Genomic DNA, 10268 nt, shown 5'->3' with positions numbered 1-10268 from the left:
TTTATAAGCCTGGTAAATCATGTATTTTCCACCGACATGAGCCTGAAACTATGTCCCTAGGTACAGCATGAAACTTAGCAGGTCCCGAGGTCCAATGGTATGCTCTGATGGAGCCAGTGGATGGAACCCAGAATGCCAGCAGGCATCACATACAATTTCATTCTCCGCCAGGTGGTCTAGTGCTTGCACATTGTAGGTGTTACTAATTCCAGATGCCCAAATTGAAGGAAAGGACCGTATTCTTTGATTCAAAGTAGGTGGGCAATTTGTTCAATCCCAGGGGCCTTTGGACTTTGAGATTCAGCCTGAGAGAGCCAGTTATTTGAAATCAAGGTGGTTGGCACAGACAGGCTAAGGGCCCAGCAGGAAGGGCAGAGAAGGAGCAGAAAGCCTTCCAAGAAGAAGCTGAAAATTGACCTAGTTATTTTGATGGCACGCTCTGTTGCATTTTCCTTTCAGGCCAAGTCCAGACTCCCTGACATGAAATTGAAGCACTCAATGCCAAGGACTTAAAGTTTGGGGATTTTTCAAGTTCGTTCTTTCTCTTTTTCTTTCTCTTTCTTCTTAGGATGACCCTGCTCTTTTAAGAAATATCTGTCTTTGAGCTGAAAATAGCAATGGTAATTAGGATTATTTGTGTCAAGTCAATGAGTCCAGAGAGGAGTGGACAAGCAGAGGGTGAGAGGCAAGGCCATCTGGCTTCTGTGCAATGCTCCCTTCAGGATCCGGAGAGCCTATGGGGACATATGGGAAAGAGCATGGGTAGAGTGTGGGGGCTGAAGAAATGGAGGCAGGTGTAGTTATTCTCTTGGGCTCTCTGCCAAAAACACACCCCTCCTCCCTGTTAGTGATGAGGACTGTTTTTTCCTAACTCTCTATTTCCTTTTTTCTTTGGGGTCCATTCTTGGGCTTGTAGGCCAAACTATAGTGCAGGATTTATCAGCAGTGGCACTATGGACATTTTGGATCAGATAATTCTTTATCAAGGGGGTGGGGGACTGTTCTGTGCACTCTAGATTGTTTAGCGGCATCTGGCCTCTGCCCACTAGATGAGTAGTCCCTGCTCTTTCTGCCTCCCCCCCTCTGATTTGTGACAACCAAAAATGTCTCCAGACATTAACAAATTTCTCTGAGGGGGCAACATTACCCATTTTGAGAATCACTGCTAAAGAGCTGTGAAGCAATTCATCTTTTTCAGAGATTCTGAACATGGAACATTACCCGGAGGAGTCTGGAGCACAAAACCCTTCACATTCTTTCATCAGACTCTTAATGTTATCTATATGCAGAAATCCTCAGAGTGCAGAAATGTTCTAAGGACTCTTTATTATTTAGTATTATTATTGAGGTCTCAAGAAATAGGCACACTTCATTTAGAGGGGACATTCCTAATAGTTTACTAATTCTGAGTAATTTACCATGTTATTATTTTGATTCTATAGAATCAAAAAGAAATCAAGGAAAATAAGACTGGAAAGTCCGGTTGGTGCTGGTTTATGAAGGATCTAGCTATTAGGCTAAGAGTTAAGACTTTATTCTGTAGACAATGGGAGACAAATCAAAGGATTTCTTAAATCCTTTTGCTGCCATTACTCTGCACCAACGTTTCACTTTGGCTAAATGAATTTTCTTAAAGATATTTGACTGAGCTCTGTCTATGTCTACTTTGTAGAGGTTTACCAACTTATTTGGTTCACTGCTCAAATGCCTTGATCCTTTTGCTTCAGTTACTGCTTTAAAGCCTTCTTCAAATGTAACAAAGAAGTTTAATTGAAAAGGATGATACTTTTTGAGGCTAGAGGCAAGATGCCTGGAGAACAGTAGACAGGCGAGCTCTTCAGAAGTTACAAAATCAGAGCCAGATGAAGGAATATTCCCCACTCCAGAGTCTTGGCCCCTCACAGCATCTTCCTGGCTGGATTTCAGGCTTACAATGGACCAGAGGCTGCTGTGTGCTCCCATCCTTCCTCTCTGTAAACGAAAGGGTTTACTTCTGAATAAACTATTTATTGCAGTTTGGTCATTCTTGTTTAATTTCTGTCTGTTAGATGTGTGGTAGCGCGGATAACTTGTCCTTTTACAGCCTGGGTCTCTGGATCAAGAAGAGGTGCCACATCTGGAAATCATGCATCAGCTAGAGACTCTGGAGTTGGAGTTGATACCTTTCTTTCCTCTGTCCCTCCTTTTCTCCTCTTTCTTCTTCTCTTCTCCCCTCCCTTCCTACTTCTCTTCTTCCTTCTTCCTTCCTTCCTTCCTTCCTTCCTTCCTTCCTTCCTTCCTTCCTTCCTTCCTTCCATTTACTTCCTCTTGATCCTCTTCCTTTGTCCTTCCTCTCTCCACCCATTCATTCTCCCTATTTCTTTGTACTTTCTTTCCTCTTACTTTTATTTATTTATCTCTAGTCTGTTATATGATTCTCATGATGATTCATCTAGCTCCTATTTAGTGTGTGCAACCATAACCAGAATTACTCTTCATTTAGTTTTAGTACTAATGAATTCTTGTTGACTTTTTTGGGGATCACACATACTTATTTTTCCTGAACTAGATTTTTAGACTTTCGTATTGTGTCTCAACCACTTTTCTGTGGCTTGAGATTTTGGGGGTTGGGATATGGGAAGAACCATTTATTGGAGAAGTAGGCTTTGGTCTCCTGATAATTCTGTTATATATACATACCACCCCTTGGGGATGCATACACAGATCATTCTCCAAATTCAGCTTGCAGCTATTTCTGCTTTTGAATTTTGTGCCATTCAATCATGGCCTTTTCTAATTGATTTCTGCTGATGAATTTTTTGAGGGAGGCTGGGTTCTATTGTTTGTTGTTCATCTTGTTCATATTAGAGATGGAGCCTAAGTGATTTAGATCATGTCATCATCTTTACCGAGAAATTCAAAGCCAGCTTTTAAAATGGCTTCATTTGTTATTTTAATTAAATATTTAAACTGAAGTGTAACATACATTTAGAAGCTCATAAGTGTACAGCTCAATGAATTTTCACAACATGAACACATTTACCAGATCAAGAAGCAAGATGTTGGAGCACTTCCAAATTTCATGGCCTCTCTAGTCAGTACTCATTTTCAAGAGAACTGACTTATAACACTGTTGATTTCTTTAGGCTATTTTGAACTTTATAGGAATGGAATCATACTGTATATATTTTTTTGTTTCTGAAGTTTTCCCACTCAACATTAAGTTCTGGAATTCATGCACGTTGTTGCGCGTGTGTGTGTTTATCGGTGAGAGATAAGATGATTAAAACTCCATCTAGTTCCTTCAAAAAATATCATTGACAATAAACATTTATTGACAAAAATGCTGTTAGATATTGGCGATAGAAAAAAGGTATAAAATGATGGGTATCAACCTTGACTTCATCTTTGAATGGTCCAGGAAGCTTAAACAATTTGGAAGCTCAGCCCCCTGCCCCGAGCCCCTGAAGTCTGGTTTAGTTGGAGTGTGTCCTATGCATTTTGATTTTCAAATCTTCCCAGGTGAGTCTAATTTGCAGCAAAGTTTGAGAAACACTAGTATGAAACACCATTACTGTCCTTGGAGGCTTATAGTCTGAGGAGACAGGGTTTCATGTAAAAAGATAAGTAAAGTTCCACAGAACATCCAGTGTAGAGATGGACAGTATTAAATGTGAACCAGATACAGAAAGGCATGTGGTGGTTTCCCTCATTTTGATTTTTCTTTGTGCTAAAATTATAGCCTGTATTATATGATGTATTTCTTAATTACAACATTTCTGTCATATTTCTGTCACTATAAAACATACATGTTTTTCACAATTTAATGTTTTTGGAATTAAGACACATCTCACAATTATTATAGATATGAATATGCTTCTTCTTTTCTCTAAGAATTTGTTATCCAAGAAATTGATATGAGCTATAATTAGTGACATCTTAGAATGAAAGAAACACAACATAATTTGTTTTCACTTGTTGCTGTTGTATGGGATGTATTACTCTCATCTTCTTTATTAGAATATAAGGTCATTGAGGACAAGGGTCAAGTGTTTTGTTATTTTTATATTCCCCCAAACACCTAGTACAATGCTAACATTTGGGCTCAATAAATACTTGCATATGATTGGAAACCCTTTTCTACTTTTTACTACTCAATATATAGAGATTCATAAGACTGGGAAAGATCCATCATCTACTTGCAAGATTCTAAAGGGACAATTGTAGGGCTCTCCACAATATACCTTTTTTGTTGTTGTTGCCTAAATTAACCCATTTATTATAGGCTAGCAATGTTTCAAATGGTGGAGCTTTTACTGGTCTTTCAACTCCTTCAGTCTTCCGATGGCCGACTTTACCGTGACTGCAGAAGTGGTGTTGTAGGTCCTGGCGCCACCAGCTATGGTTTTCATACAGGAATCACAATGCCAGATCCCCACAGCTCATCTTTTCATCTGGGTTTTGCCACAGAAGGGGCAAGTGTACTTGTCATGCAGGCTTATTTCAACCTTCTTCACCATTTTCCTGAGGGAGGCACCATAATGGGTCCCGTATTTATCCACAATTCCAACCTTCTTGGTGCATTGAGCCATGTCACTGCAAACTAGGTCTGAGCCCAGTGAGCAGAATATGCAGTTTAATCCATTTTGGTGTTTAATACCTTGGAATGTGTGTGCAATTAAACTAAAATCATTTCACAGTTCCATTACAAGATGTTTCTTGTGTTCTGATGTTTTTCAGGGTGGAGCAGGGAGCATCTAGGTTACGCTTTCCCGTATAACTATCGTATATATTCCTGGAGCATATACATATTGCTACTGTACAGCATGTCGGCCTGAAGGATTAGGATTTTTATATATCCTCTTTATTTAGTATGCTTTATAGCTGGAACCCACTAAATCAAGTGCTGCTCTTTCCCTAAACACATTTCTTATGAGTACTGCTGGCACCGAAATATATTAATAAATTTAATCAACAAAGCTCTCAATATTCCACATTCAATCAGTGGTTGGTCCATGAAGCCGATAAATCCTCTTTCTCCATCCTGCGTGCCACCAAGTTGTTGCTTTCTGATTGTATTTGTTTACTTAGGATGGTTAAAGAAATGGGAAGTTCTTCCATTAAGTCTTGCTGAACTCTGACCTTGCTTTTTTTAACACTCACCCTAAGTGGGTCCCACTTCCTTAGACTCTATGGGGCATTTCTCACCTGGTTATTGAGGCTTATGGGAGCCAGGCCTTGCTATATAGAACTAGCAGGATGCATGCTGTGCCCCCTTTTGGCATCATATAAGTGGGATGGGAGCTTTCTTTTCCTTTAGTGTTGTCATATTCTTTTCTTTTTCTCCTCTATACCATTTTATGTACTGGCCAGAGGTAATTTCTAGTTGCTCTCCCAGTCTCTCCCTTTTCTCCCAGGCATCCCCCACAGTCCAACTGCATAAATTATGGGACTCATAATTCATTCTGTTCTGTACCAGTGGTTCACAACCCAGGGTGCTTTTTAGGATTATCTATGGATCTTAAAAATGCAGGTAGTTAGGATCTACCCCAGGAGATTCTAAATCAAAACATTTGGGTATTTGGCTCAGGCATCTGTGGTTTTTAAAGACATGTCATAGGTGATTCTTATATACAAGCCCCTGTGAAGGGCACTGTCTGAGACATCCTGAAAACGTATTCTTGGATTAAGCTTTATGTACTCTGTACGGATGGTCCCATGATTTTTCAACTTTGCAACAATGTGAAAGCAATAGGCATTCAGTAGAAACCGTACTTTGAATTTTGAATTTTGATCTTTTCCTGGCCTGGCGAGATGCAGTTCATCCTCTCTCATGCTGCTGGGCAGTGGCAGCCACAGCGGCCGTTCAGCCCACAGTCATGAGGGAAAACAACCGAGACACCAACAACCACTCTGTACCCATGCGGCCATTTTGGTTTTCACTTGCAGTACAGTTTCCAGCCCATTACATGAGTCATTTGACACTTTATTGTCAAATAGACTTTGTGTTGGATGGTTTTGCCCAACTGTGGGCTAAGGTAAGTATTCTGAGTATGTTCAAGGCAGGTTAGGCTAAACTCTGATGTTCAGGAGGTCAGGTGTATTATGTGTATTTTCAACTTGTGCTATTTTCAACTTATGAAGTGTTTATTGGGATGTAACCCCCTCGTAAGTTGAGGAACATCTGTACTTCATAGGCCTTTGACTTGACTTAAGGGCCAATGTTGTTCATTCCTTTGCTATATAATAAAAACTGTAAGTATTAGCCTTTGCTCAAGTTTTTACTTCCTAACACATGAATTTTATTTAGGATTTTCCTTTCCCAAGTTGCTTTCTTTCTGAACCAAGAACTGTTCATTTTCTGATGCGAGTTTAATCTGATCTGTGTACCATGAGATGATTAATTCCTACAAATACAAAGATTCTAAGATAAAAGTAATATCCCCCCACTTAAATAACAGGCTACTTGTAAAAGGCAGTTGCCTGGGATGCTTGCTGTCACCCTCTCCCAGTTCCCTCTTCTCTCTTCTCACTCAGGCTATTTTTCTCGACCAATTCACAGTGCATTGTTTAAGGAATCTGAAATGCCATCCTTCACAAAGTCTTCACTGACTGTAGCAGTGTTGGCTCTGCTTGTATCTCCCTGACATTCCCCTTTCCAGTTCCTGCAGATGGCATCCTACTGCAAGCACAGGCAGTCCTCTGCCTGAAGGCTTCTTCCCGCCCCTGTACAAGGTAGGCTGGAAATGCTGGGGAATTAACACCTCCCGCCTTCCTCAGCCAAAGATGGGTGGGTGCTGAGTGAGACAATTTGGTATATTTCATGATGTCTCCCTGAGTTCTCAAGCAGGAAAGAGCATGTCAGTTGCCCTCAGTGGTCAGCTCTGGTAGCGCCTTTCCATTACTCATACTTCCTGATTTAGGTAGTGTACTTCCTGGGATTGCTGTTCAAATAAACTCCCTGCACTCAAAACTTTGTCTCTAGTTATATTTTTCAAGAAACCATTTAAGACACTGTTTTCTGTTCTCTGGCAATTCAATTGAGTAACTTGATTCTCTGTGGTTTCTTAGATGTTCATCTTGTTTTCCCAGTCCGATCATGATGACATTCAGAGCTGGAGCTGAGCTGGATGACTCCTAAGAGTCAATCTGCAGGCCTTTCCACATTGCTGACCCCATAGACTTATCTCTAAGTGTGCAGTACGTGTGACATTGGGGCAAAAGTCCAGAGTGGGCATATATCATTATTAAGCTCTTGATAAATGGATCCTGAAAAGAAAACCAGAACAGGAAATAAAATTCTTTAGGGATTCTTTTAAAAAAGTGGATTGAAGACTTCGAGGAGAAAGAATAGCCCTGGCACGTCCTACATCCTTCCTTCCATAGGAGCAGGGGGAAGAAACAGGAAGGAGGAGAGTTTGGGAACAGAGGCGGAAGGCATCCTTCACCATGCATTTCAAAGTAATATGTAGTATATTTCATGAAGAAGGAGCTCATCTGAGTACAACAAAAAGGAAATGTTCTTGTAATTCTGGAGCAGGAATATGTGAGAAATTGCTCTGGGGTTTCAAAGGAAAGGAATTGTGCATTTATCCTAGTCTTGAGTGCAAGCCCCCAAATTACTTAGAAAATTGGGTAATTTTCAGCAAGTTACTGTATATGATATATTACAGAGATATCAATGAATGTGACCATTGTAGGAGGGCGACCTCAGGAAAGCATTCTAATTTGCCTTATTCTACTAGTAAGAAGAAGAAAAATAGACATTGTTTAGAATAGGTTGACAGTTATACCTGGTTTCTCCGAAGACATTATGGTAAGGGTGGGCAACCTGGCTTAACGTGCCAATATCAGCATATTGAACAGAGTTTTATCAGCATGATGCCTTATTGCAGTTGCTAATCATTTCTCCAGTATTTTGAAGATATACTCCTGATCATTTAAATTAATTTTGTATGTGGGTCTGAACAAATGCCACATCCTTCACAGCCCATCTTTAAGAAAGAGATTGACCTTGTATCACATGATTTTCTCCCTATTTTTCACAAGGCATATTTATATACAACAAAATCCACCATTTGTAAGTGTATACTTGAATGGGTTTTTTTTTAGTAAATTTATAGAATTACACAATCATCATTATAGTACAAATTTGGAACATTTCCATCACTCCAGGAAATACTGTTAAGCTCATTTGCAGTCAATCTTTGTGACCACTCCTAGCTCTAGGCAACTACTAATCTGCTTCCTGTCTCTATAAATTTGTATTTTCTGAACATTTCTTAAAAATGGAATCATATATCTTTCTCTGACTTATTTCACTTAGCATTAAGACCCTTTAGATTCATCCATGCTGTTACAAATGGCAGGATATCATTCTTTTTTATGACTGTGTAATATTAAAATTCCACATATGTATATATATATATATACATATATATATACATATGTGGAATTTTATATCTGTCTATCATTTATCTATCATCTATCTATCTATCTGTCATCTATCTATCTATCATCTTCTTTATCCATTCATCTATTGATAGACACTTACGTTGTTTTCTTATCTTGGCTATTGTAAATAATGATCCAATGAACATGGGTATATATAACTTTTTGAATTAGCGTTTTTATTTTCTCTGGATAAATACCCAGTAGTGGAATTACTGAATCATACGACATTTCTATTTTTTAATTTTTCAAGGAAAGTCTATACTGTTTTCCACAATGGCTACACCAATTTACATTCCCACAAATGCACGAGGGTTTCTTCTTCTCCACATCCTCACCAATACTTTTTATTTCTTGTCTTTTTGATACTAGCTATTCTGACCAGTGTAAGGTGATATCTCATTGTGGTTTTGATTTGTATCTCTCTGATGATTAGTTATGTTGAGAATCTTTTCATGTGTGCTGGCCATCTGTATGTCTTCTTTAGCAAAATGTCTATTCAGTTCCTCTATCCATTTTTTAATTGGGTTATTTGCTTTTTTTGGTGTTGAGTTGTATAAGTTCTGTATATATTTTGGATACTGACTCATTTGATATATCATTTGTAAATATCTTCTCTCATACAATAGGTTGCCCTTTTCTTTTATGGACTAATTTCCTTCGCTGTGCAAAAGTTTTCTATTTTGACATAATCCCAATAATTTATTTTTGCTTTTGTTGTCCTTGCCTTAGGAGACATATCTAGAAAAATGTTGCTATGGCTGATACCATATAATTTCATTTACATGTGATTCCAACAAACAAAACAAATGAATAAATAAGCAAACATAAAACAGAATCAGACCTATAAAAGCAGAGAACAAACTGATGATTGCCAGAGAGGAGAGGGATGGGCAAATGGGTGAAGGGGAGTGGGAGATACAGGCTTCCAGTTACGAAATGAATAAATTACAGAAATAAAAGGTACAACACAGGGAATATAGTCAATGGTATTGTAACACCGTTGTGTGGTGATAGATGGTAGCTACACTTGTGGTGAGTCTGTGGAGATGTTGAATCACTATGTTGTACACCTAAAACTAATGTTACATTGTGTGTTAACTATAGTCATGTATATGAAAAAAGGAATCATATACAATATGTAGTTTTTTGCATCTGGCTTCTTTCACTTAGCATATTGTTTCTGTTTTTTTTTTTCTATTTTCTAGTTTATTAGAATTTGCCTTTATCTTTTTTAGCTTTAGTGAGGTATGATTGACAAAATTGTATATATTTAAGCTGCACATGTTTTGATATATGTATACATCGTGAAATGATTGCTACAGTTAAACTAATTAACACATCCATCACTTCACATAGTTAATAGTTGTGTATGTGTGTGTGGTGAGAACACTTGAGATCTATTCTCTTAGCAAATTTTAAGTATGTAATATATTATTAACTATATTCACTATATTTTCTTTATTCATTTATCTGTGGATGGACACTTAAAGTTTCCATATCTTGGCTACTGTGAATAATGCTGAAATAAACATGGGAGTACAGAAATCTCTTTGAGATAGTGATTTTATTTCCTTTGGATATATACACCAAAGTAGGATTGTTGGATCATGTGGTAGCTCTATTTTTAATTTCCTAAAGAACCTTCATATTGTTTTCCATAGTGGCTGTACCAATTTACATTCCTTCCAACATTACAGAAGGGTTCCCATTTTTCTGCATCCTAACCAATACATGTTATCTCTTGTCCTTTTTTTAAAAAAAGATTTTATTTATTTATTTGAGACAGAGAGCATGAGCAGGGGGAGGGAGAAGCAGAGGGAGAAGCAGACTCCCCG

The 10268-nt window shown here is 38.3% G+C and overlaps 1 pseudogene; it reads right to left on the bottom strand.

Moving 5' to 3' along the window:
- Positions 1-4292: 4292 nt before the first annotated feature.
- LOC117999789 lies at positions 4293-4839 on the bottom strand (annotated as a pseudogene).
- Between the last annotated feature and the right edge of the window lie 5429 nt (positions 4840-10268).

Source organism: Mirounga leonina, unplaced genomic scaffold (assembly GCF_011800145.1).
Source record: "Mirounga leonina isolate KUSES-001 unplaced genomic scaffold, KU_Mleo_1.0 Mir_115, whole genome shotgun sequence".
Classification (NCBI taxonomy): domain Eukaryota; kingdom Metazoa; phylum Chordata; class Mammalia; order Carnivora; family Phocidae; genus Mirounga; species Mirounga leonina.
This window is presented reverse-complemented; position numbering and strand designations above follow the sequence as displayed.